Source organism: Dermacentor andersoni, chromosome 5, assembly GCF_023375885.2.
Source record: "Dermacentor andersoni chromosome 5, qqDerAnde1_hic_scaffold, whole genome shotgun sequence".
In the NCBI taxonomy this organism is placed as follows: domain Eukaryota; kingdom Metazoa; phylum Arthropoda; class Arachnida; order Ixodida; family Ixodidae; genus Dermacentor; species Dermacentor andersoni.
This window is the reverse complement of record NC_092818.1, coordinates 1,627,391-1,653,841: the sequence shown is the minus strand read 5'-3', so window position 1 is coordinate 1,653,841 and position 26,451 is coordinate 1,627,391. Positions and strand designations below refer to the sequence as shown.

General features: G+C 48.0%; 1 protein-coding gene across 4 annotated transcripts in view; it reads right to left on the bottom strand.

Annotated features, from left to right (window-relative positions):
- The window catches only part of lili (LMBR1-like protein), a 242,845-nt gene that overhangs the window by 192,217 nt on the left and 24,177 nt on the right, over window positions 1–26,451 (bottom strand). The window lies entirely within an intron of this gene.

Below are 26,451 nucleotides of genomic sequence, written 5' to 3'. Positions count from 1 at the left end.
AGCTTGAATGGCGTGATCTGTGTTGTTTCTTGCACCGCCGTGTTGTATGCGAATGTTACGTACGGCAGGACGGCATCCCAGGTCTTGTGTTCGATGTCGACGTACATCGCTAGCATGTCGGCGAGGGTCTTATTCAGCCGCTCCGTAAGACCATTCGTCTGCGGGTGGTAGGCGGTTGTCCTCCTGTACCTTGTCTGACTGTATTTCAGAATGGCTTGGGTGAGCTCCGCTGTAAAGGCCGTTCCTCTGTCGGTGATGAGGACTTCTGGGGCGCCATGTCGCAGCAGGATGTTTCCGACAAAAAATTTCGTCACTTCGGCTGCGCTACCTTTCGGCAGTGCTTTTGTTTCAGCGAAGCGGGTGAGGTAGTCCGTCGCAGCGATGATCCACTTATTCCCGGATGTTGATATCGGAAACGGCCCCAACAAATCCATCCCAATCTGCTGGAATGGTCGGCGAGGAGGTTCGATTGGCTGTAGTAATCCGGCTGGCCTTGTCGGCGGTGTCTTGCGTCGCTGACAGTCTCGGCATGTTCTGACATAACGGGTGACGTCGGCGGTCAGGCGCGGCCAATAATACTTTTCTTGTATCCTCGATAGTGTCCGGGAAAATCCGAGGTGTCCAGCGGTCGGATCGTCATGTAGGGCGTGCAATACTTCTGGACGAAGTCCTGACGGGACAACAAGAAGGTAATTGGCGCGGACTGGTGAGAAGTTCTTCTTCACGAGTAGACTGTCTTGAAGGGTGAAGGAAGATAATCCGCGCTTAAATGCCCTGGGAACAACGTCGGTGTGCCCTTCCAAATAATCGACGAGGCCTTTAAGTTCCGGGTCCGCTCGTTGTTCTTCGGCGAAGTCTTCCGCGCTTATTATTCCAAGGAAGGCGTCGTCATCCTCGTCATCTTGCGGCGGCGGGTCAATGGGTGCGCGTGATAGGCAATCGGCATCGGAGTGTTTTCGTCCGGACTTGTAGGTTACAGTGATGACGTATTCTTGTAGTCTGAGGCTCCACCGCGCCAGTCGTCCTGAAGGATCCTTTATATTCGCTAGCCAACACAACGCGTGATGGTCACTGACGACTTTGAATGGCCTGCCATAAAGATAAGGGCGAAATTTAGCTGTAGCCCAAACGATGGCGAGGCATTCCTTTTCCGTTGTGGAATAATTGCCTTCCGCTTTTGACAACGACCGGCTAGCGTAAGCCATCACGTGTTCATGTCCATCTTTTCTCTGGACTAGGACGGCACCGAGGCCTAGGCTACTGGCGTCAGTGTGGATTTCGGTGTCGGCAAGCTCGTCGAAGTGCGCAAGTACGGGCGGCGACTGCATGCGTCGTTTGAGTTCTTCAAATGCGTCGGCCTGCGGCGTTTCCCACTGGAACTCGATGTCACATTTAGTTAGACGTGTCAAAGGCTCGGCGATGCGTGAAAAGTTCTTAACAAAGCGCCTGTAGTAGGCACACATGCCAAGGAATCTACGCACTCCCTTCTTGTTGATGGGTTGCAGGAACTGTGCGATGGCAGCTGTCTTTTGCAGGTCTGGATGGACACCAGATTTGCTGATTACGTGGCCTAGGAACAGAAGCTCATCGTAAGCGAAGCGGCATTTTTCCGGCTTCAGAGTAAGCCCTGACGACTTGATGGCCTCTAGTACTGTCGCAAGCCGCCTGAGGTGATCGTCGAAATTTCCGGCGAAGACGACGACGTCATCCAAATAAACGAGACAGGTCTGCCACTTCAATCCTGCTAACACCGTGTCCATGACGCGCTGGAACGTTGCAGGCGCCGAGCACAGTCCGAATGGCATAACCTTGAACTCGTAGAGGCCATCTGGCGTGATGAAGGCCGTCTTTTCGCGATCTCTTTCGTCGACTTCTATTTGCCAACAGCCAGACTTGAGGTCCATCGACGAGAAGTATTTAGCGTTGCAGAGCCGATCCAATGCGTCGTCTATCCGTGGGAAGGGGTATACGTCCTTCTTCGTGATCTTGTTCAGACGACAATAATCGACGCAGAAACGTAGGGTTCCGTCCTTTTTCTTTACCAGGACAACAGGGGATGCCCACGGGCTTTTCGACGGCTGGATGATGTCGTTGCGCAGCATTTCGTCGACTTGTTCTCTTATAGCTGCACGTTCTCGTGGCGAAACTCGGTAAGGGCTCTGGCGGAGTGGTCGAGCGCACTCCTCGGTGATTATGCGATGCTTGGCGACTGGTGTTTGTCGAATCCTCGATGACGTCGAAAAGCAGCCTTTGTATCGTCGGAGCAGACTTCTGAGCTGCTCTTGCTTATTCATGGGGAGACTTGGATTAATGTCGTAGTCTGGTTCGGGAACCATCGTCGTCCGGGTAGATGTGGTGGAATCCGCGAGGACAAACGCATTACTGGTTTCCAGAATTTCCTCGATGTACGCGATCATCGTGCCCTTGTTGATATGCTTGAACTCTTGGCTGAAGTTTGTCAGCAACACTTCAGTTTTCCCTCCATGCAGTCGAGCGATCCCTCTTGCGACGCAAATTTCACGGTCTAGCAGTAGACCTTGGTCGCCTTCAATGACGCCTTCTACGTCAACGGGTGTTTCGGTGCCGACCAAAATAACAATGCTCGAGCGAGGAGGGATGCTCACTTGATCTTCGAGAACACTCAAGGTGTGGTGACTGCGAAAGCTCTCCAGCGGTGTCAATTGATCTTCCGACAGCGTTATCGATTTTGACTTCAGGTCTATGATTGCGCCGTGATGGTTCTGGAAGTCCATGCCGAGAATGACGTCTCGTGAACACTGTTGGAGGATTACGAAGGTGGCAGGGTAAGTCCGGTCATGAACGGTTATTCTTGCCGTACAGATTCCAGTCGGCGTAATGAGGTGTCCTCCAGCGGTCCGAATTTGGGGGCCCTCCCATGCAGTCTTAACCTTCTTCAACTGGGCGGCGATGTGTCCACTCATTACGGAGTAATCGGCCCCTGTGTCGACTAAGGCAGTGACTATGTGGCCGTCGAGAAGTACGTCGAGGTCGGTGGTTCTTTGTCTGACGTTGCAGTTGGGTCTTGGCGTCGGATCACGGCTGCGTCGTGTTGAACTGAAGCTGGAACGTCGCGTCGTCAAGCCGTCTTTCGTCGGTGTAGTCCTGGCTTTCTGACTTCGTCGAGATGGCGGCGTGTCGTCATTAGGTCGTCGAGATGGTTTCCTTGTCGTCTTCGTCGGCGGCGGAGGATCTTCGTCATTTCGACGAACAGCAACCGCACATCCATCGGTTGCTGCTTTTAGTTTTCCGGATATGTGCTCGCTGACCGGCCCCGGGCTGGGCCAGTGTATGGTCGGCGCTGCGGCGACAGGTAGCGGCCTGGTGATGGCGAACGCGACGGTCGTCGAGAGCTCCACTGAGTAGCGGCGAGGTAGTCGGCGATATCGCGAGGGCGTTCACCTTGCTGCGGGCGCGGAGCGTTGACGGCGAAACCTCGCAGTCCCATCTCCCGGTATGGGCATCGGCGATACACATGGCCGGCTTCTCCGCAGTGATAGCAGAGCGGGCGGTGGTCGGGGGCTCACCAAATGTCCGTCTTCCTCGCGTAGGTGCGCTGGGCGACGGGTGGGCGTACTGGCGGCGGCGGACGACGGAATTGCGTCGTTGCAGGGCCCTGGCGTGGTCGCGGAGGGGGACCTTGACGGCGTGCGACGGCGGCGTAGGTCATCGCTTCTGGCTGGGGCTGCGGTAATTGAGGTTGCACCTCAGGAACACCAAGCGATCGCTGAACCTCATCTTTCACGATGTCAGCGATCGAAGCTACTTGAGGCTGCGATGAAGGCAGGACCTTGCGCAATTCTTCGCGCACAATGGCCCTGATGGTCTCTTGAAGGTCATCCGAACCCAGTCCTTGGATGGCATACTGCGGCGTGTGCCCCTGGCGGTTATATTGCCGGGTGCGCATCTCCAGAGTTTTCTCGATCGTCGATGCCTCTGCAGAAAACTCAGCCACACTCTTCGGTGGGTTACGAATAAGTCCGGCGAAAAGGTCTTGCTTGACGCCGCGCATCAGGAAGCGAACTTTTTTCTCCTCCGACATTTCCGGGTCGGCGTGCCAGAAAAGACGGGCCATCTCCTCCGTGAAGATCGCGATCGTCTCGTTTGGCAGCTGCACTCTGGTTTCTAGTAGAGCTTGGGCTCGCTCTTTTCGCACGACGCTTGTAAACGTGTGCAAGAAGCCGCTTCGGAAAAGGTCCCACGTCGTTAAGGTGGCTTCCCGATTCTCGAACCACGTCCTGGCGGCGTCTTCCAATGCGAAATAGACATGCCGCAGCTTGTCGTCGCTGTCCCAACTGTTAAACTTAGCGACCCTCTCATACGTTTCGAGCCAGGTTTCCGGGTCCTCGAATGTTGATCCGCGGAACGTCGGAGGTTCCCTGGGCTGCTGCAGCACGATGGGGGACGCTGGGGCTGCCATTGGGGTTGCCTTGTCCACAATCTTCTTGGTCTTCTCAGGTAGAAGTCCGTGCTCCGGGGGCAGCTGTTGAAGACGGCGGCTTTCTCGATGCTCCGGGACTACGTTGGTGTTCTCTTTGCGGTCTGGGCTTGGATCACGGCTTGTCGGGGGCGTCCGGTACATGAACGAAAAGCACCTCCACCAGATGTCACGTGGTGGTGACGTTGAATAACACAGTAGCAATACTGTGAACGACAAAACAAACTTTTATTGGGCGAACCTGTGCCCACAAAACAGGCTACACTTACAGCACAACGATAGTGGCGAACACGCTCGGCGATCGTCGAAAATCTGATCAGCGGGTCAAGCGCGTCGGCTTTTATACAACAGTCGTCGAATGTTCCAGAACATTCGAGTCACGCGATGAAATCAGATAACACAAGGTTCGGCGACAACAGACAGCCGGGTAGAAGCATCGATAACTTTCCAGAAACGTCGGATACATGCACGCGCGTCCCTCGCTGTGCGATTACAGTTGTTAAGCGGCGAAACGTGGTCGGCCGATAAAGATAAGCACACGTGTCAATATCTACAATACTCCATCTCAACGCCATAGCCGATTTCTAACCCTCTTCAAAAAGGCCCTTAACATCGCAGGCAGCAGCCCCCTTATCATCGGAGGTGACTTCTATCTCCCGCACACAGGATGGGGTTACAGACGCAGCTCTGCTGCAGGTCGTAACTTATGGCAAGACTCCCATGATCTCGGGCTTACGCTCATTACTGACCCAGCCTTCCCCACTCGCCTCGGCACTTCTACTGAACGAGACACGACGCCAGACCTCACTTTCACCAAAAACGCAGACAACGCCCATTGGCGCAACACCCAACACGACCTCGGGAGTGATCACTCTATCATCGAAATTACTCTCCCACACCTAACAGCCGTTACGAGAAGAACAAGGGACTTTACTTGGATGGACTGGGATACGTTCCGTAAACGCCGTGTAACAGCAACGACGGACACTCCCATTACCGACATAGAATCATGGTCATGCGATCTACTGTCTGATGCTAAATCGGCCACCCGCATTATCGCAACAGACGCCCCGACTGAGCGCATGGACAGTAGACTCGCCCACCTTATAGAGGCCAAATCATCCATCCTCTCTAGATGGAAGGGACAACGGCTCAATAGAAGACTCAGACGGAAGGTCGCACTTCTCAACAAGGAAATTGAAGCACACTGCCGCATTCTAAGTCAACAACAATGGACAGAGCTCTGTCACTCTCTAGACGGGCAACTCCACCATCCCCGCTCGTGGAAAATCCTCAAACATTTGATTGATAGCACCACCCGCTCATATCAACAAGATCGCCTCACCAAGCTTTTATTCACAGAAAGCAAGACGCATGGCCAGGACCACGTTAAGAATAGCTTATGTGAAAAGTACATCCCATCTGGGCCCACTCAACCTCACGGCCCATACACAGGGACCTCCAACCCTGCCCTTGATGAAGATTTCAGCGTGGCAGAGATTCATGCTGCCCTACATAAGCTGAACAGCCGTTCGGCGCCAGGCCCAGATGGGGTTACGAATAAAACACTAAGAAATTTAGATGACCCCTCGGTGCAACAACTCACCGAATACATCAACAACTGCTGGCGCCAGGGATCAATTCCCCCGACATGGAAAACGGCCAAAGTAATTCTAATCCCGAAACCCGGTAAGCCATCTAGCCTCGCCAATCTCCGGCCCATATCGCTAACTTCATGTGTAGGCAAGGTTATGGAGCACGCACTCCTAACCCGTGTAAACACTCACCTCGAAGACACATGTGCTTACCCCCACTCGATAACTGGCTTTAGACAGCATCTTTCCACCCAAGACGCTATGCTCCAACTTCAGCATCAAATCCGAGATGGCAAATCCCGTCACACGAAGGCGATCTTGGGCCTCGACCTCGAGCGCGCCTTCGATAATATAAGGCACTCCACCATCCTCGAGCGCATCTCCTTGCTCAACCTTGGAGAACGCACTTATAACTATGTAAGGGACTTTCTATCCAATCGGAAGGCTTTCCTGTCGGTCGGAGACATTCGATCAGAGGAACTCTCCCTCGGCAGCACGGGCACACCGCAAGGCTCTGTCATTTCCCCAATACTGTTTAATCTGGTTATGCTCGGATTAGCACAAGAACTACAAAAACTCGACGGCATTGAACACACCATATACGCCGATGATATTACAATCTGGGCTGCAAAGGGCAGTGACGGCCAAATCGAAACTGCCCTACAAGACGCCATTGACGTCGTAGAAAATTATCTTGAAGGCACGGGACTCCGCTGTTCCCCTGAAAAGTCAGAGCTTCTCCTATACCGCCCCACACTCCGTGGACGCCCTCCGCGAAGCTCCACGACTAAACGCCAATACGAGGAAATAGAGCTCAACCTGAGGGATGGCAGACCTATACCCGTGGTCCCTTGCATCCGCGTTCTTGGTATGACCATAGAAGCCAACGGAGCTAACTCTACGGCTATCTCAAAGATCCTTCGACAGACCGCCAATACATCCAGACTGCTGAAACGAGTGACCAACCGGCGAGGGGGTATGAAGGAAGACAGCCTCATCCGCCTTGTCCAATCTTTTATCGTCTGTCACATTACTTATGTTGCACCCTTTCTCAACTGGTACAAAGCTGAAAAGACTAAACTGGACATCATCATTAGAGGAGCCTATAAGCAGGCCTTAGGACTACCCAACCACGCCAGCACGGATCTTCTACTACAATTAGGTATCCACAACACGCTAGACGAGTTAATCGAGGCCCAACGTCGATCTCAACTAGAGCGGCTTACTCTCACGGAAACGGGCCGCAGCATTCTAAACAAGCTTAATATCACCTACCACCGTCAACATGGAGACAAACACCCAATACCACGCGAAATTCAGCAATGGATACACGCCGACCCTATTCCGAAAAACATGCACCCAGACTACAACAAAGAACGCAGGAAGGCACGAGCTACTTCCCTCATCAAAGCTTACGCCAACACAGTGGGCGTCACCTTCGTCGACGCAGCTGAGTACCAAGATGGACAGCGCTTTGCGGCGGTTACCACAGCAGGCGGCTTGCTCCAACATGCTGCCAGCATCATTACAAAAAATGCCGAGACGGCCGAGGAAGTGGCCATTGCCCTGGCCACTCTTGACCCATCCTGTCACACCATACTGAGCGATTCTCGCGCAGCAGTCAACAACTACATCAAAGGTCGTATTTCTCATCAATCACTCCGTATCTTACGACAAGCCCCGCATTCGTCTGAAAATCAAATCACCCTCGTCTGGATCCCAGCACACGCCGGCGTTGTCCACCCGCACCTCACCAACCTCAACGAGGTTACACACTCCGTAGCACGAGGACTAGTCAACCGTGCCGGAGACGGTGCAGGTGCACCCGCAGGGCGCAACCGCCTTACGAGATACAACGACCTTGTAAAGTCATTTTACCTCACAAGAAGAACCTTCCCCACCCCTCACCGCAAGTTAAACAGGGCACAGGCAACCACCCTTAGCCTGCTACAGACGAATACATACCCCTCCCTCACACGCTATCACACTATATACCCAGACATCTACCCGAGCCAGACGTGCAAGGTCTGTAAAACTGAATCGGCAACACTCCCCCACATGCTATGGGAGTGAAAAGATCAATACCAAGAGCTTAATCCCGTGACCCTCTCGTCGAGATGGCACGCCGCCCTGCGCAGCTCCCATCTCGACGACCAACTCTGGGCGACCCAGCAGGCCTACGAAGCGGCGAAGAGGCAAGACCTCGACGTCCCATCGTGGGAGGCCTAGGCCCAGCCGAAAGAACTGCTGGTGTTCATTAAAGTTTACTCTCTCTCTCTCTCTCAGGACCTAAATAAAGTTCGCACTCACTCACTCATTTCTAAACCTCTGTTCACAATAATATTGATGCCTTACGCATTCTCAAGCAGTAATCTATCACTTTTTATTTAATATTTGCGTTTGGTGTCCCTTTAAGTAAGTGGAAGAACAGGGCATTTTTATGGCAACTTTGAGTGGAATAGTTTGGTGCTAGTTTCAAAATTGGTGCTAGTTTCAAAATTAGTTCCAAGCAGATGAGCCTGATGTGAGATTACTGGCTTCAAATTGTGTATTGCAATATATGCAGTAATGCAGTTAGTTGAAAAATAACTAAAATTAGGTTAATTGGTCAATTATGCATATTGGGCACAATTATGCAATTCTGCATTGGCATATGCATATAGTGGGCAGGCCAGCAGCAGTATCGGCAACATGTTCAGCAATCACTTCTGCTTTGCTCTACAGGTGTTGGCGGCCCTTCTGAGCGGACCGCTTCCACTGCATGGCTGCTTCTCAGCAGCTCACCAGACCTACAAGCCTATGCATCACGGGAATCATTGGTGGCCCTGCGACTGTGCATCAACGACAATCAACGTGGATGTTTTCAATGAACTGACTGCAGAAACTCTGGCACGTGCCAGATGTCCGGTGATTAAGGTGCCCTCCGTTCCACATCATCATCATCATCAGCCTGGTTATGCCCACTGCAGGGCAAAGGCCTCTCTCATACTTCTCCAACTACCCCGGTCATGTACTAATTGTAGCCATGTTGTCCCTGCAAACTTCTTAATCTCATCCGCCCACCTAACTTTCTGCTGCCCTCTACTACGCTTTCCTTCCTTTAGAATCCCTTCCGTAACTCTTAATGACCATCGGTTATCTTCCCTCCTCATTACGTGTCCTGCCCATGCCCATTTCTTTTTCTTGATTTCAACTAAGATATCATCAACTCGCGTTTGTTCCCTCACCCAATCTGCTCTTTTCTTATCCCTTAATGTTACACCTATCATTCTTCTTTCCATAGCTCGTTGCGTCGTCCTTAATTTAAGTAGAACCCTTTTCGTAAGCCTCCAGGTTTCTGCCCCGTAGGTGAGTACTGGCAAGACACAGCTCTTATACACTTTCCTCTTGAGGGATAGTGGCAACTTGCTGTTCTTGATTTGAGAATGCCTGCCAAACGCACCCCAGCCCATTCTTATTCTTCTGGTTATTTCCGTCTCATGATCCGGATCCGTGGTACTACCTGCCCTAAGTAGATGTATTCCCTTACCACTTCCAGTGCCTCACTACCTATTGTAAACTGCTGTTCCCTTCCGAGACTGTTAAACATTACTTTAGTTTTCTGCAGATTAATTTTTAGACCCACCCTTCGGCTTTGCCTCTCCAGGTCAGTGAGCATGCATTGCAGTTGATCCCCTGAGTTACTAAGCAAGGCAATATCATCAGCGAATAGCAAGTTACTAAGGTATTCTCGATGAACTCTTATCCCCAATTATTCCCAATCCAGGTCTCTGAATACCTCCTGTAAGCACGCCGTGAATAGCATCGGAGAGATCGTATCTCCCTGCCTGACGCCTTTTTTTATTGGGATTTTGTTGCTTTCTTTATGAAGGACTACGGTGGCTGTGGAGCCGCTATAGATATCTCTCAGTATTTTTACATACGGCTCGTCTACACCCTGATTCCGCAATGCCTCCATGACTGCTGAGGTTTCGACTGAATCAAACGCTTTCTCGTAATCAATGAAAGCTATATATAAAGGTTGGTTATATTCCGCACATTTTTCTATCACCTGATTGATAGCGTGAATATGGTCTATTGTTGAGTAGCCTTTACGGAATCCTGCCTGGTCCTTTGGTTGACGGAAGTCTAAGGTGTTCCTGATTCTATTTGCAATTACCTTAGTAAATACTTTGTAGGCAACAGACAGTAAACTGATCGGTCTATAATTTTTCAAGTCTTTGGCATCCCCTTTCTTATGGATTAGGATTATGTTAGCGTTTTTCCAAGATTCCGGTACGCTCGAAGTCCTGAGGCATTGCGTATACAGGGTGGCCAGTTTCTCTAGAACAATCTGCCCACCATCCTTCAACAAATCTGCTGTTACCTGATCCTCCCTAGCTGCCTTCCCCCTGTGCATAGCTCCCAAGGCTTTCTTTACTTCTTCCGGTGTTACCTGTGGGATTTCGAATTCCTCTAGACTATTCTCTCTTCCATGATCGTCGTGGGTGCCACTGGTACTGTATAAATCTCTATAGAACTCCTCAGCCACTTGAACTATCTCATCCATATTAGTAATGATATTGCCGGCTTTGTCTCTTAACGCATACATCTGATTCTTGCCAATACCTAGTTTCTTCTTCACTGCTTTTAGGCTTCCTCCATTCCTGAGAGCATGTTCAATTCTATCCACGTTATACTTCCTTATGTCGGCTGTCTTACGCTTGTTGATTAACTTCGAAAGTTCTGCCAGTTCTATTCTAGCTGTAGGGTTAGAGGCTTTCATACATTGGCGTTTCTTGATCAGATCTTTCGTCTCCTGCGATAGCTTACTGGTATCCTGTCTAACGGAGTTACCACCGACTTCTATTGCACACTCCTTAATGATGCCCACAAGATTGTCGTTCATTTCTTCAACACTAAGGTCCTCTTCCTGAGTCAAAGCCGAATACCTGTTCTGTAGCTTGATCTGGAATTCCTCTATTTTCCCTCTTACCGCTAACTCATTGATCGACTTCTTATGTACCAGTTGCTTCCGTTCCCTCCTCAGGTCTAGGCTAATTCGAGTTCTTACCATCCTATGGTCACTGCAGTGCACCTTGCTGAGCACGTCCACATCTTGTATGATGCCAGGGTTAGCGCAGAGTATGAAGTCTATTTCATTTCTAGTCTCGCCGTTCGGGCTCCTCCACGTCCATTTTCGGCTATCTCGTTTGCGGAAGAAGGTATTCATTATCCGCATATTATTCTGTTCCGCAAACTCTACTAATAACTCTCCCCTGCTATTCCTAGTGCCTATGCCATATTCCCCCACTGCCTTGTCTCCAGCCTGCTTCTTGCCTACCTTGGCATTGAAGTCGCCCATCAGTATACTGTATTTTGTTTTGACTTTACCCATCGCCGATTCCACGTCTTCATAGAAGCTTTCGACTTCCTGGTCATCATGACTGGATGTAGGGGCGTAGACCTGTACAACCTTCATTTTGTACCTCTTATTAAGTTTCACAACAAGACATGCCACCCTCTCGTTAATGCTATAGAATTCCTGTATGTTACCAGCTATGTTCTTATTAATCAGGAATCCGACTCCTAGTTCTCGTCTCTCTGCTAAGCCCCGGTAGCACAGGACGTGCCCGCTTTTTAGCACTGTATATGCTTCTTCTGGCCTCCTAACTTCACTGAGCCCTATTATATCCCATTTACTGCCCTCTAATTCCTCCAATAGCACTGCTAGACTCACCTCACTAGATAACGTTCTAGCGTTAAACGTTGCCAGGTTGATATTCCAATGGCAGCCTGTCCGGACCCAGGGATTCTTAGCACCCTCTGCAGCGTCACAGGTCTGACCGCCACCGTGGTCAGTTGCTTCGCAGCTGCTGGGGACTGAGGGCAGGGGTTTGATTGTTGTGTTCATATAGGAGGTTGTGGCCAAGTACTGCACCAGCGTGGCCATTCCTGCTCTGGTGAGGGAGTGCGTTACCGGTTCTGGTCACCGGGATCAGGCGACACTCCAGGCCTGTTTATGCAATTTTATCAACACGCGGATTTTTTTTTTTTTTTAATCCGGTGGAAAATTGCGCGGCACCGGGATTCAGACCACGGACCTCTTGCACGCGAGGCGGGTGTTCTACCTCTACGCCACCGCTGCTGCCCGTTCCACAAGTAAGAGCGTATTGCTCTTTCTTGACAACTGTGACGTCACATCACGTGGCTCGCCGAGCTCCTTTAAAGGACCGAGCAACATCGCCTTTCATCAGTGGGCAGGCCAGCAGCAGTATCGGCAACATGTTCAGTAATCACTTCTTCTTTGCTCTACAGGTTAGTAAAAGCATTCCTATGTAATGTTACCGTAGCGATGACCTGTTTTTGTTGCTGCTGCCCTGCCCACAGTGTATCAAATGTATTTTGAAAAATACTGCGTTTGCCTACTAAGCTACTTCTTTCGGGCGACATTAAGACAAACCCAGAACCTTCTTAAAAGGAGCTGCTATCAGAACTACTAGATGGCCAAAAGATGGTCCAAGGAACTATTGAAGGAATTGTCGTTACACAGAATGAAATCAAAGAGCAAATCTCGACACTAAGCAATAGAGTAGATGACATTGAGCAACAGTTATCCAGTTTGGGCTCACTGCCGAAACAAGTAAGTGAAATAAAAAAGACAATTACAGAGTTTGACAGTCAATTATCATTTCTCACAAATAAAGTGGATGAATTAGAAAACCGAAGCCGTCACAATAACCTTATTGTTTATGGATTTGAAGAGTCGGAAAAGGAGACATTTGAAGAACTTGAGAAGAAGATAAAGGATGACCTAATAACAAAGAAGATACCTAGGTATAACGCCTACAGGTATTGAAAGACTTCATAGGCTTGGCTGTAAATCTTAAATTATGGGATTTTACATGCCAAAACCACTTTCTGATTATGAGGCACACCGTAGTGGAACACTTCGGAAATTTCGACCACCTGGGGTTCTTTAATGTGCACTTAAATCTTGGCCGTAAATCTAATGGGAAATCTAGGCAGGTTATTATAAAATTTCTTGACTATCGGGAAAAGACGTCCATTTTACATGCATCCCACAAACTAAAAGGCTCATCATCGTCTTTGTCCAAAGACTTTTCAAAGCGCGTTTGTGAGGTGCGTAAACTTTTGTGGGAGTGTGCAACGGAAGAAAAAGCAAGCGGCGCTAAAGTAAAGCTGGTCTTTGATAAAATAAGCATAGATGGTGTTCTGTATGCCTGGGATACAGAAAAAAGAGTATCAGATTGACCAAAAGGAAAAATAAGTGACAGAAACAACACGATACTACGTCCTTGATAGTCCTGAACGTTAACTGCAGAGGTGTAGTTAATAAGGCAACCGAGCTTGAGGGGCTGCTTCTTTCTAATAATTCTGACATTGCTGTGCTGACAGAAACTTGGTTACATGATGACATTTTTGACAGCTAATTCGTGCCTGCTGGGTACAATGCACTCCGGAAAGACCATATTGGTAAAGGTGGTGGCGTCTGTATTATCTACAAAAAATCATTCATTTTCAGGATGCCTGATGTGTCAAATGTTGAGTGCATTTTTAGTAAAGCTTATTGTGGTCAAATCAGGTACGTACATCATAGGCATGATGTACAGGCCCCCTTCCTCTTCCCTGTCACTTTTGGATGATTTAAAAGTTTACGTGAACACGTATATAAAACCTGGCGATCGGATAATTCTTGCTGGCGATTTCAACCTACCTAATATTGACTGTTCCACAATGTCCCTCATAAACCATAATGACAAAACAGGTGATGCTATGTTGGATATAGCATTTGCTTTTGATTTATCTCAAGTTGTTGGCGAGTACACTAGGATACACGACAGTTCTAAATCTATACTAGACCTTTTCTTAGTGATCGGATCTATTAGTACTAAATCAAAATGCGAAATTGTCACGGGAATCTCCGATCACCAGGCCGTACTCGTTACCTTATCTGACACTGCTATCGACAGAAATCGAAAAGACTTGTTTTCCTAACTTCTCACGTGCAGATGACACATCGATAATCAGTGTCTTATCCTTTCATTTTGATAGTTTTTCAAAGTCAACAGCAAATGTAGATGATTTGTGGATTTCCTTCAAGGATCTCATATTGATGTGTATTGGCACCCAGCATATAATCACATGCTGGTTAGATACATATGCTTTACATAAGACGGAATAGAGTTCAATAATTACAGGATTTCTGTGCTTACAGAATGATATCAGACTTCACAACACTTAGGGAGTCCCTATAATAACTGATTTTTTTAGTTTTGATTTCCTTATATGCTTCACAGCCGACAATAGTGCGTAGGCCTCAGCCGTGAAGATACCAGTTTCCTGATGCAGTAAATCGGATCCCGAGAAGGATGGACCGACGGCTGCATAGGACACCCCGTTGTGCGACTTTGATGCGTCTGTTATAAGATTTGGAGGTCGTTCCCACCGCTGTTAACCAGATGTAGGAGTTGTCAGACGATCTCGCCGCTGCCACCATTTGTAAGGGTTTGGAGTCGGGCTTGTAGGACGATCGGAGGAACTTGCGGCGACAGGACTAGGCGAGCAGGGTTTATTTACATTATTTACAGTTTAAACAAGACATACATCGACAGTCAAGCGTGACTCCCAAATGGAGCCCGCAAGACGAAGCATACAGCAAACGAGCACACAGCTCACTAGTACATTTCGAGCACGACAACGAGCACACTCCAGCAGCCAACAATTGCTGCTTATAAGCACTCCGTTCGACGTCATCGTTCGACGTCACCGTAGACCAGCCGCCTCTCCGCGGGACGGTTTACACACACACACGCACACTGTGTGTAACACTGTGTAGAATTCCGTGCAGGAATGCTTATGCTGGAGTTACAGGAAATGCATTTGGATTTCAATCTCTGGAGCGTGCTTTGTAACTTGCATGAAAGATATATCGCATTGTATCATCTGCCACTCCCAAGGAGGTAGCAGCTTAGCTGGAGGCATTAGGCGATGTTTGAGGAGTGGGACATCCATTTCAGCGCTAAGCTCCCTCACACGCAGTGAAAAGGGCTGTCTTACAGAGGTACGATTGCGAAAGAGTGTAGCATATGTCATATCGTTAAAGGTATTAAAACACGGATGTTGAAGATTAGAGCAAACTTTTAGAAATATGTTTGGCTTATGTATGTTCTCTGCAGTGACCACTCATTTGATTCTACATGCAAACTTTCAATGGGACTTGTCCTGAGAGCGCCAGTGGCCAGTCGGATTCCTAGATGGTGGACCGGATCTAGCATTTTTAGCGCACTCGGGGCGGCAGAATGATAGATCACGGCACCATAGTCCAATCGTGATCGAATTAGGCTCTTGTGGAGATTCACCAAACATTTCCTGTCGCTGCCCCATGTTGTATGGGATAAAATTTTCAGCAAGTTCATTGTTTTTAAGCATTTCACCTTGAGATACTTTACGTGTGGAATAAATGTTAGTTTAGAGTCAAGTAAGATGCCTAAGAACTTGTGCTCTTTGTTCACAGGGATTTGCTGGCCATACATTTCGATATTAGGATCTGCAATGAGCCCTCTCTTTCTTGTGAAAAGCACACAAGAACTTTTGTTCGGGTTCACTTTAAATCCGTTTTCGTCTGCCCACTTACTTTGTTCAAGCCCTGTTGTAATTGGCTCTGACACACTGCAAGGTTGCAGGATTTGAAACCTATTTGTATGTCATCTATGTACACAGAATAAAAAATGGCTGGCGGTAATGAAGCCCAAAGCGTGCTCATCTTCACAATAAAGAGCGTGCAGCTAAGCACACCTCCTTGGGGTTTCTTGTATAAAAGGTCGCGACAATACATTGTCAATTTTCACGCGGAAGGTACGTTTGGACAGATAGCTTTCTAGTATGTTTAGCATATTTCCCCGAATGCTCATCCCCGACAAGTCTCGCAAGATCCCGTGTCGCCACGTTGTGTCGTACGCCTTCTCCATATTGAGGAATATCGGTAAGAACTGTTTATGTACAAATGCATCGCGGATATTTCCTTCAATGCGTCCAAGATGATCAGTTATGGAGCACCTTTCTCTGAAGCCGCACTGATAGGGATCAAGCATATTGCTCAGTTCAAGGAAATGTATTAGTCTACGATTAATCATTTTTCCAAATAGCTTACAAAAACAACTTGTAAGAGCTATCGGGCAAAAACTTGCCACCAAGGAAGGGTATTTACCCAGCTTCAAGATGGGAATAACAATAGCCTCCTTCCATGAAGATGGAAGGTACCCCGCAGCCCAGATAAGAGTTGAAAAGTGCCAGAAGTGTCATTTGTGTGTCTTCGTGTAAGTTCTTAATCATGTCATAGATGATTCTATCAGCTCCTGGTGCAGAGCTTCTACATGTGCTCAATGCAGCTTTAAGCTCGGCAACATTAAAAGGACGGTTATATGGTTCATCCGGACGGCATTTACGATCAAGTGTCTTAAGTTTAGCTAATTGTTTATATTTGAGGAATGATTTTGAGTAATGTGTGGAGCTTGATACATGTTCGAAGTGTTCGCCCAGAGCGTTCACCTGATCCTCCAAGGTAGTCCCTTGGCCATCCACTAAGGGCAAAGGGTGGATTTGTTGCCCCTTTATCTTTCTTACGCCATTCCATACTTTGAACCCTTGGGTGTAAGAAGCGATGCCCGAGAGAAACTCTTCCCTGCTAGCCCTCCTTGCCTGTCTCGGCATGCGCCTTCGCAGTGATTTTGCCAGTTTAAATTCTATGAAGTTTTCTGCAGTCGGGGAGTGACACAACAAACCCCACGCTTTGTTTTGTTTTTTTTCGTGCCAGTCTACACTGCTCATTCCACCAGGGTATCCATCTTTTACAAGAGAGACCTTGTGTTTGGGGAATAAACTTTTCAGCTGCGTCGATTATAAGACAAGTAAAATATGCTACTGCTTTGTCTGTGTTAAAATCAGTGATAAGATCTCGTGATAAGTAAGTCGATTCTTTAAAATGAATCCATTCAATGGAGGCTAGTTTCCACCGGGGGGTATGTGGAAAGCATTCGTGTTGACGTATTGAATTTAACATTACAGGGAAGTGGTCACTTCCATAGGGATTTTTGATTACATGCCATTGCAAGTCCGGGAAAATTGAAGCCGAGGCAAAAGACAGGTCTATTGATGAATATGAATTATTATGAATATTATAATACGTTGGCTCCTTCTTGTTGAAGAGGCATGCACTGGAGTTCATAAGAAAATTTTCAATGAAACGACCTCTCGCGTCATATCGCGAGTCTCCCCACACGGTGTGGTGGGCATTAAAATTGCCTGCGAGTATGTAAGGGTCCAGAAGCTGATCAATTAGGTTATAAAAGTCACTTTCTTCCAGATGAAAATGGGGGGGTGCGGTGTATAAGCAACATACAGTGATCAATTTATTAAAAAGAATTGCACGAATTCACACTGCCTCAAGGGGCGTCTGAAGGGCAACATGGCGACAAGCTACGGACTTGTCCACAACTAACTATTGCTACACCGCCACACGAGGTATTCGCCTCGTCGTGGCCTTTACAGTAGATGGCGTACTGACAAAGAAAGTTTGTGTACATTTAAGATGTGTCTCCTGAACACACAGCACTTTTGAGTTATGTTTGTGTAAGAGTTCTTTAATGTCATCGAGGTTGTGGATAAGACCTCTAACGTTCCAGTGTATTATTTGTGTAGCCATATTGTTTGTGTTCTTATGCTGTGTGTCAAGAGGAGTCAAGTTAGAGAACTGACTTACGGAGCCTTTTCAGGCCCCGTGATTCGGGTTTTGTCTTTCTTGGAGGGGTCGCGAGATTTGCGCTGCTCCCGAGGTGCTGGATGCGCCGTCTGGCTCGGGGTTATGTCCATAGACTCTTGGGAGCCGCTGGACTTCCGCTCACACAAGCGGGGTGTTTTACCATAGGCCTTGCCTTGAAAAGCAGGGCCTTGGAGGCCACCAACCCCGAGGTCGATGGGCCCTCCTTCAGGGACGGCGCAGCAGCGCTGGCTGCTGACGCCAAGGAGGCTGGTGGCACGGCCACGGCCACACTCTTTGTGGGCCGGGCGAGAGCCAGAGTCTGCTGCGTCGTTGCCCCCTTGCGCGCCGCATCAGCATATCCTGAGGTATGGAAAAAGGAAACACATTTCCGCGCTTCTTGAAATGAGATGTTTTCTTTGATTTTCATTGTGATTATGTCTTTTTTTTTCCATGTAGGGCAAGTTCTAGAGTATGCTGTGTGTCCATCATCACAGTTGGGACAGCGGAGCGTGCCATTACAGTTGTTAGATTTGCATTCGTGTTCGCCACACTTTGCACAAGTAAGTCGGACATGGCAGCTTTGCGAACCATGGCAATATCTCTGACACTTGAAGCATCTTCGGGTGTTTCGGATGTAACCCTCGAATGCTGAGATCTAACTTGGCTCGAACTTGACTTCTGGCATTCTCAAGACCGCTTCGCCGCGCGTCCTAAATCCTACTCGACCTTGCGGCGACTTGCGAACGACTTGGCTGGGTTGAAGTCCGCTCAAGTTTCAAGTCTGCTGCCAGACTATCTTGCAACTGACTTCGTGCGTTATTCCAACATGGCAGCCTCCCGAACGCACGTCGCGCCGAGGTTAGCTGCTTTCGAGTTTGCTTGCCATGCCATGGATACAGCATTTTCAGAGGCGCATCCCTTGCCGAAAATTTCACGACCCGCCCTACGTGACCGAGGGAATCCGATGGATCTATACGACGAACAATTCCTCGGTCGCTACAGATTCACGAAGAACACCGTGCAACTTCTCGCTATGTTGCCTATCCAGGTAAGCGGGGACAACAGAGACAGCCTGTGTGCCTCCCATGCTGCAGTTGCTGATGGCTCTACTGTTTTACAGCGCTGGCACGTTTCAAACAGTCACCAGGAATCTGGTACGCATTCCTCGGTCAACAGCATGTCGCGCAGTTGGAACGATGACTCTGCTCATCACGAAGCACCTGCGCCCGATGCTGGTGCGCTTCCCGCACTCGTGGTAAGATTGATTGCGAGCGTATCTTCTCATCTTCAATGGTTACACATGCCATCACTAGTTATTAGCGCTCACGACGATATTTACGCTCAGCATTGCCGGACTGTCACGCACTCATCCACCGAATACAGAACATGCGCATGAGCATAATAAAAAGTAGCCTAAATGGGGCAGTCATGCAGAACATGTGCGCTTATCAGTTTTGTGGCGCTCACGCTTTTCTTTCGCACTCTTTCTGCTTTTGCTTCAGGTTGTTCCAGCATTTTTTCAGGTGCAGGTGATCGCGCCGCGTAATCCCATGGTTGGCATTATATTGTTTTGCTATTTCATTCCACAACTGATTCTTCTTCGTCAACGACACGACATCAGTCTTCTTGCATTCCACAATATGCTTGCAGTCATTCAAGAGTGTCGCCAGCAGGCTCTTTTCGTCTTCTGTAAAACGGGGTGCCGTCTTGCGTTGCGGTGCATTCTCTTGGGAGGACACTGTACGTGAGTGCCACATTTCAGCGTCAAAGCCTGTTGACAGGACAGCAATTTCGTACCAAATGCGGCGCGCGGTCGTCGCGCGAGCCCCATAACTTGTTTTCCTAACAGACGACACTTTCCTAGCAGACGACATGCGCTGCCAATTTGCGATGTCTATGACTGTGCCACACTCTGCCTCTCGTTCTCGACAAGGAGGCCGAGCCAGTAGACAAATCGTTTGCAATTGTCATATTATTTATTTATTTTGTTTTTTATCGGGTGTTGTCACCCATATGGGTCCGGACAGGGGACTCTACGGCGCTCGGTACTCCTCGTTCGCGGCACATGTTGCATTTTTTTTTTTTTTTTTCGTTTATGACTATGGCCTAGTGCATTCGAATAGGTTGGCCTTTTCTTCAAGGGGTCACGTAGCCCGACCAGAACAACGGCCGTCACCTTCCTGCTGGAATGCCTATAGGCGAAAAGGGACGCGCGAGCTCCCTCAGAAATCGACCGTGTGCCTCGTCTTGGCCTCTTGTATCCGGCTGCCGGCCCAGACGGCGCATGAATGGCTTGCGGCAATCGAGAACAAAAGCCGTTGAAAGACCACCATACGAACCAACCATTTTGTTCGCTTCTCTACGGACAGTTATACAAATACGCAACAAGACCTCCGAGTTAAAAATAAGCTAAAACCAAAATGAATGTGACTATAAAATTGATTTGCACTCAAATGCACTGTCGCCTAAAAGTAGAGCAGCGACTTGAAAAAAATGGTGATACCTGCAACTCAAAAAGCGCGCCAAAACACCGAAACTTGAAGACCACTTAAACCCGCCGGGAACGCGCGCTTTCCGCAAGCAACACTGCCCATCGCAGCGGCGGACGTAGCCAGATGGAATAAATTTACCCAAACTATACTTCAGCACTTATGCCCTGGTAGAAATTGGAGAAGATACATACTTTTTTGCTGTACAACGTGTCTTACGCTAATAAATTTATTGTTAACCTCGAACACAGACGAGCAACTGCTTTTGCATTGAAGCACTGTCTTGACTTGACGAAGCAAGTCAGCTTGAGCATCTATGAAACGCGAAAGCCAACTTGGGCGTTTTAAAGTCCACCTTTTGCTTCGGGCCGACTTCGTCACGTCAAGTCCAAGCACGATCCAAGTTAGATCTCTGCATTCGGGGGTAAGGCCTGACTAATTTTGGTATATCCCGTTTCCAGGGTTTCTGGTAGCACGCTCGATGCAAAGGTAAGGATGAGATGCTTAGTTGGAATATCTTGGTTGTCTTGCTTGATCTTTATTCTTCGCACTTTAATCACATTGTGTTCTTTCCAGCCCTCCAGGAGCTCTTCCTCGCTTAGGCTCAATAGATCTTCATCAGAGATGACTCCTTTGCATGTGTTCAATGATCGGTGGAGTGTAACGGTGATTGCCACATTACGAAATGCTAGGAGATTAAAGAGTTTGCCCTGCTGTTGAGTGTCACGGACCTCAAGAAGAAGGTTGCCACTGCTCATTTTCGTCACTTTTTAGCCAGCACCTAGTGTGTCGGTAAGGCATTTAGCTACGATGAAAAATGAGATAGTTCTGACTGTCTTTTCGGGATCTTGACTGTGTATCACATGAAAGCGGGGGAAAAATTCTTTGCGCTGGCTGAATAGCTGAAAGGTTTCTTCGGTGCACCCTCTTTTTGAAAGAGGACGATCGGAAAGGGGGGGGAATGACATCTTAGCCATGCAGAATTAATTTAATTTCGGTAGCTACGCCAGCCGCCCACCACCAAGCCCAACAATAGGACGCCACAAGTCCGGGTGGGAACGCAGACGCCAGCTGTACGTAGATACTATAACCTAATATAATATACCCAAGGTTGGACACATACACCAGGTTAACCCTTGCCGCCTTGAAATTCGGAAGTGAGAAGTGATAAGAAGACTGGAAAGAAGAGACAGCGATAGGGAAAGCAAAAGATTGAATAAAGGGACAGGAAAAGGTGACTGCCAATTTCCTCCAGGTGGGTCAGTCTGGAGGTACCGTCTATGTGAAGCAGAGGCCGAAGGGGTGTGTTGCCTCCGCCGGGGGGCCTTGAAGATCCAAACACCCAGCATCGGCTCAACCCCCAGAGTCCCCCTTTCCCCAGACACAGCGAAGCCGCACACGGCTACACGCGGGAGGGTCCAACCCTCGTGTGCTTGGGCACATGGTGTCACAACACACCAAACGCCTGCTGACGCAGATGCCCCTGCGGGCAGTAAATGATAATAACTTTGTTTCAGCTGTATTAAGAGTCATCAACCGTGTTGAACACCATGTGTTAATAGCGTTAAGATCGGTTTGAAGAATATTTTTGTCATTGTCACATGAAATTAATCGATATATGATGCAGTCATCGGTGAAAAGTCTGATGTGGGAAGGCACACAGTTAGGAAAGTCATTATTATAGATTGAGAAAAGTAAAGGGCCAAGAATGCTGCCCTGTGGAACACCGGAGGTTACTTTGGTAGAAGAGGAATTGCTGCTGTTAACAGACGTGTATTGTACTCTGGATGAGAGGAAATCCTTAATCCATCCAATAACGGTTGGGTGTACGTTTAGGTTCATCAGCTTCAGTCCTGGTCTATGGTTAGCGACGTGACCGAAAGCTTTTGAGAAAACCAGGAAGATAGCATTAACTTGAAACCCTAGGTCTGGGTATGAATGTAAGTCATGTAAAAAGCCAGCTAACCGTGTGTCGCATGAATAACCACAACGAAAGCCATGTTGGTAATCAATAATTTTGTAGTCTTCTAAGTAGTTAATAATTTCAGTATACAAGATGTGTTGAAGTAATTTACAAATAGTACTAGTTACGGAGATGGGGCGGTAATTTAATGGGCGAGTTCGGTCTCCGGACTTAAAATTGCCGCCTTCCTGTCGTGCGGAATAGTGTTAGTTTACAAAGACTGCAAGAAGAGTGCACATAATATAGGTGATAAACTAGGTGACAAATGTTTTAACACTTTATTATTAATGCCAGTGTGATCAGATGCCGAAGAAACTTTAAGTTTATTTAGTAAAGAAGAATTACCTGCTTCGCTAACAATTATTTCTGGCACTGATATGTTAATGAGATTGTCAAGGGATAGTGATGATGTAGTGTCTTCCTGTGTAAATACAGATGAAAATGCGCTATTCAATAAATTGGCACATTCCAAGTGGTGGACCATATCACCGTGCTCGTTAGCTAGTGTAATACCCATGTTAGATGGGTGAAGTTAATGCAATCAAAAGTTTAAGACCTTAAGTTTCTTAATGTCATCATATTTTGATTGCTGCTACACATGCATACTAAACATTGTGATGGCGATAGCTGCAATGAAACAATTAAGTTTGCTTGCCCATTGTAATACAATAAAAAAAGTTTTCTAGGGAGCAGATGTTTAAGAAATGGAGTGAGAAACATTAATAGGCATATTGTATGTAGATTACTTCAGGAAGGTCATTATTGCACCCAGCCGTAAACTGTTTGAAGCCAAAGCTAGCTCGACGGCCAATCCATAGTGTAGCCAAAGCATTGAAAATGGAAAAATGGCGCTCACAGCTTCCAAGCTCCCAAGCAGCGATCCTGAAGAATTTGATTATGTGCTCCAGTTTTTTGTGGCATATGTGCTTCTTCGAGCCAAACATCGTCGAGAAATTAGAAAGCTTCAGTATGAGGCCAACAAGGCATGGAGCCACCGCCGTGCGATCGAGCAGCTTCTCCTGGCTAGCGCGTTCATGATTAGTGCTCTAGCCATGCGTAGCGGCAAGATCGCCTGGTGATCTCTACGAAAATAAAGAGCTCCTTTTAAAAAATTTGAGAATACATTAGTTGTTTTTATCTACAAGTTAGCTTAATATCGTCAGAATGTGATCACCATGGCCACGGCGGGGACATTGGAAACGAGAGTACACATTCGATGGCCAAGTGAGTTGTAATTTATTTATTTCACGTACTTTCAAGGCTCGAAGGAGTGGAGTCAAAACAAGAAGTAATGCAGCAAAAATACAAACAAAGTATTAACAAAAAATATTAACAAAAGGCGTTCTGAACAGCGGTCTTGAAGTTGGTAGAGTCGATGATGAGTGCGATTGATGCGGGAAGGCGATTCCAGTCCGTGCTTGTCCTAGGGATGAATGAGTCACTGTAGCGGTGAGTACGGCACAATGGCACCCCGATTTTAAGGCTGTGGTCAGTGCGGGCCAAAATGTAAGACGGAGGGGCAAGAAGGGTTTCTTTTAAAAGGGGGTTCAAGTGAAAAAGGGAGAGACGGGAAGATTTGCGGCATGACAAAAGATCAGGTAAGTTAAAGAGTTCGTTTCATTGAAGAGATACTTGCATAGCGAGAATAATTGGATAAGACAAAGCGTGCACCGCGGTTTTTAATACTTTCAAGAGTAGAAACTAATGAAGACTGAGTCAGATCCCGAATGGCTGAAGCATACTCCAATTTGGAGCAAACTAAAGTTTTGTAAAAAGTTAGCTTCAGGGAAGACGGGGCAGAGCTAAAATTACGCCGCAAGTAACCAAGCATGCAGTTAGTGTTTTTAGTAACATAGTCAATATGCGAGTGCCAAGAAAGGTTATTTGATATGTGAAGGCCGAGATACTTGTAAGAGGTAACTGACGTCACAGGTGCACCATTAATAAAGTACGTGTGCGTGGCAGTGTTACGAGATATACGCATGGCCTTGCATTTATTTAAATTTAGTTGCATGCACCAATTAGAACACCACTCAGTTACGTGGTTAAGGTCGTCCTGCAGCTCTTGGGAATCCGAAGGATTAGTAATTTTACGGTAAAGAACACAGTCATCCGCGGAAAGCTTTATGGAAGAGGAAAGAACGAAGTTCGGAAGATCGTTAATGTAGATTAGAAAGAGAAGTGGACCCAGGACTGAGCCTTGAGGAACACCTGCTGGTACATTAGAAAATCGAGAATTACGGTTATTAGTGTTTACAAACTGCGTCCTGTTGGAAAGAAAATTTTTTATCCACTCGAGTAGATTTACGTCCAAGTTAAGTTCAGCCAGCTTAAGCACAAGCAAATCATGGGTCAGAGAGTCAAAGGCTTTGGCAAAATCAAGAAATATGCAGTCAATGTCAGTACCTAGATCGGAAATTGCAAAGAGATCGTTAGTAAATAAGAGCTGTGTTTCACAGGAAAATAACTTATGGAAACCATGTTGACAGGGGTTGAAAAAGGAGTTTGATTCTAAAAACTCAGCCAAATGTTATATGCTCGAGAATTTTACATGAAATGCTTGTTAGTGAGATAGGCCTGTAATTGCTGGGTAAGTGTGTGTTACCTGATTTGTGAACTGGAATCACCTTTCCCACGCACCAGTCGTGTGTAAGAACAGACTGCTGTAATGACTGAGTAAAAATGTGCGACAAAATAACAGCAGAAAATACCGTATTTATTCGCGTATAACCCGCACCAAAATGTGAAAAAACGCGTTTAAAAAGTGGGGGTGCGGGTTATCTGCGAATTTTTTCCTTGGGAGGGGGGGGGGTCGGCTTCACCGCAATGTGCGGCGGCCTCCCCGTGTAGTCCGCCATCCCCATCGTCATCGACGCTTGTCAAGCCGATGAAGGGCCAACGAAAGGCCAGCATTGTTGAGCCTCGCGTTAGGCGCTGTTTAGTGTACTTACCCCAGTTTGCACTGTTTGCCTGCTTTGTTTTGGCATCATGAGTGCGACTCGACGGCAGTGTTTCACAGCGAAAGAGAAGCTAAAGATTATAGCCGCTGCCGAAGAAATCGGCAACAGAGCTGCTGCAAGACAGCATGACGTCGACGAGTCGTGCATTCGCGACTGGAGGAAGAAAAAAGAGAGTCTCGAAGCAACGAACCGGGACAGGCGAGCGTTTCGGGGTCCGAAGACTGGCGCGTACCCCCACCTCGAGACGCAGCTTGCGAAGTTCATTGAGGAGCAGAGAAGTCGTGGCCACGCTGTTTCGACTGAGATGGCGCAAATGGAAGCCCTGAAGTTGGCCCGGGAATTGAACATTCCACGTGAGTTTCGTGCAAGCCGTGGATGGCTTCAGCGCTTCATGCGAAGACATGGATTTTCTATGCGGCGGCGAACAACCATGTGCCAGCGGCTTCCTGAAGCCTACGAGGAAAAGTTGTTGAACTTTCAACGATATGTGATCGCACTTCGGAAGGAGCACAGCTATTTGCTGTCTCAGGTGGGAAATGCTGATCAAACACCTGTGTACTTTGAGATGCCGATGGACACGACCATGGAAAAAAAGGGCTCCAAATCAGTCAGCGTGCTGACCGGCGGAAATGCCAAGCTGCGCTGCACAGTCATGCTATGCGCTTTGGCTGACGGCACGAAACTGCGCCCGTATGTCATTTTCAAACGCAAGACGCTACCTAGCATTCCACTGCCCCCAGGAATCGTTGTGCGTGCGGAAGAAAATTCGTGGATGAACAGTGGCCTAGTCGGTGACTGGCTTCGAGTAATCTGGGAGCGAAGACCAGGTGCCTTGCTGGCACGCCGGTCGATGCTCGTACTAGATTCCTTCAGAGGCCACTGCACTGATGCGGTGAAGGCTCGCTTTGCCGAGACCAGCACCGACCTCGTCATAATACCTGGCGGCATGACGTCCATGCTACAGCCACTCGACGTGTGCCTGAACAAGCCGTTCAAGGCACACGTGAAGCGGCTGTATGCCCAGTGGATGGCCGACGGCATTTACGCCCTCACACCGACGGGACGCGTGCGAAGGCCTGATATTCCATTGCTGTGCCAGTGGATCGTGGATGCGTGGAAAGCGATACCGGCCGATTTGGTGCGGAAAAGCTTTAAAAAATGTGCGATCAGTAATAGTTTGGATGGTTCCGAGGACGACTACGTCTTTGAGAGTGGCGATGAAGCCTC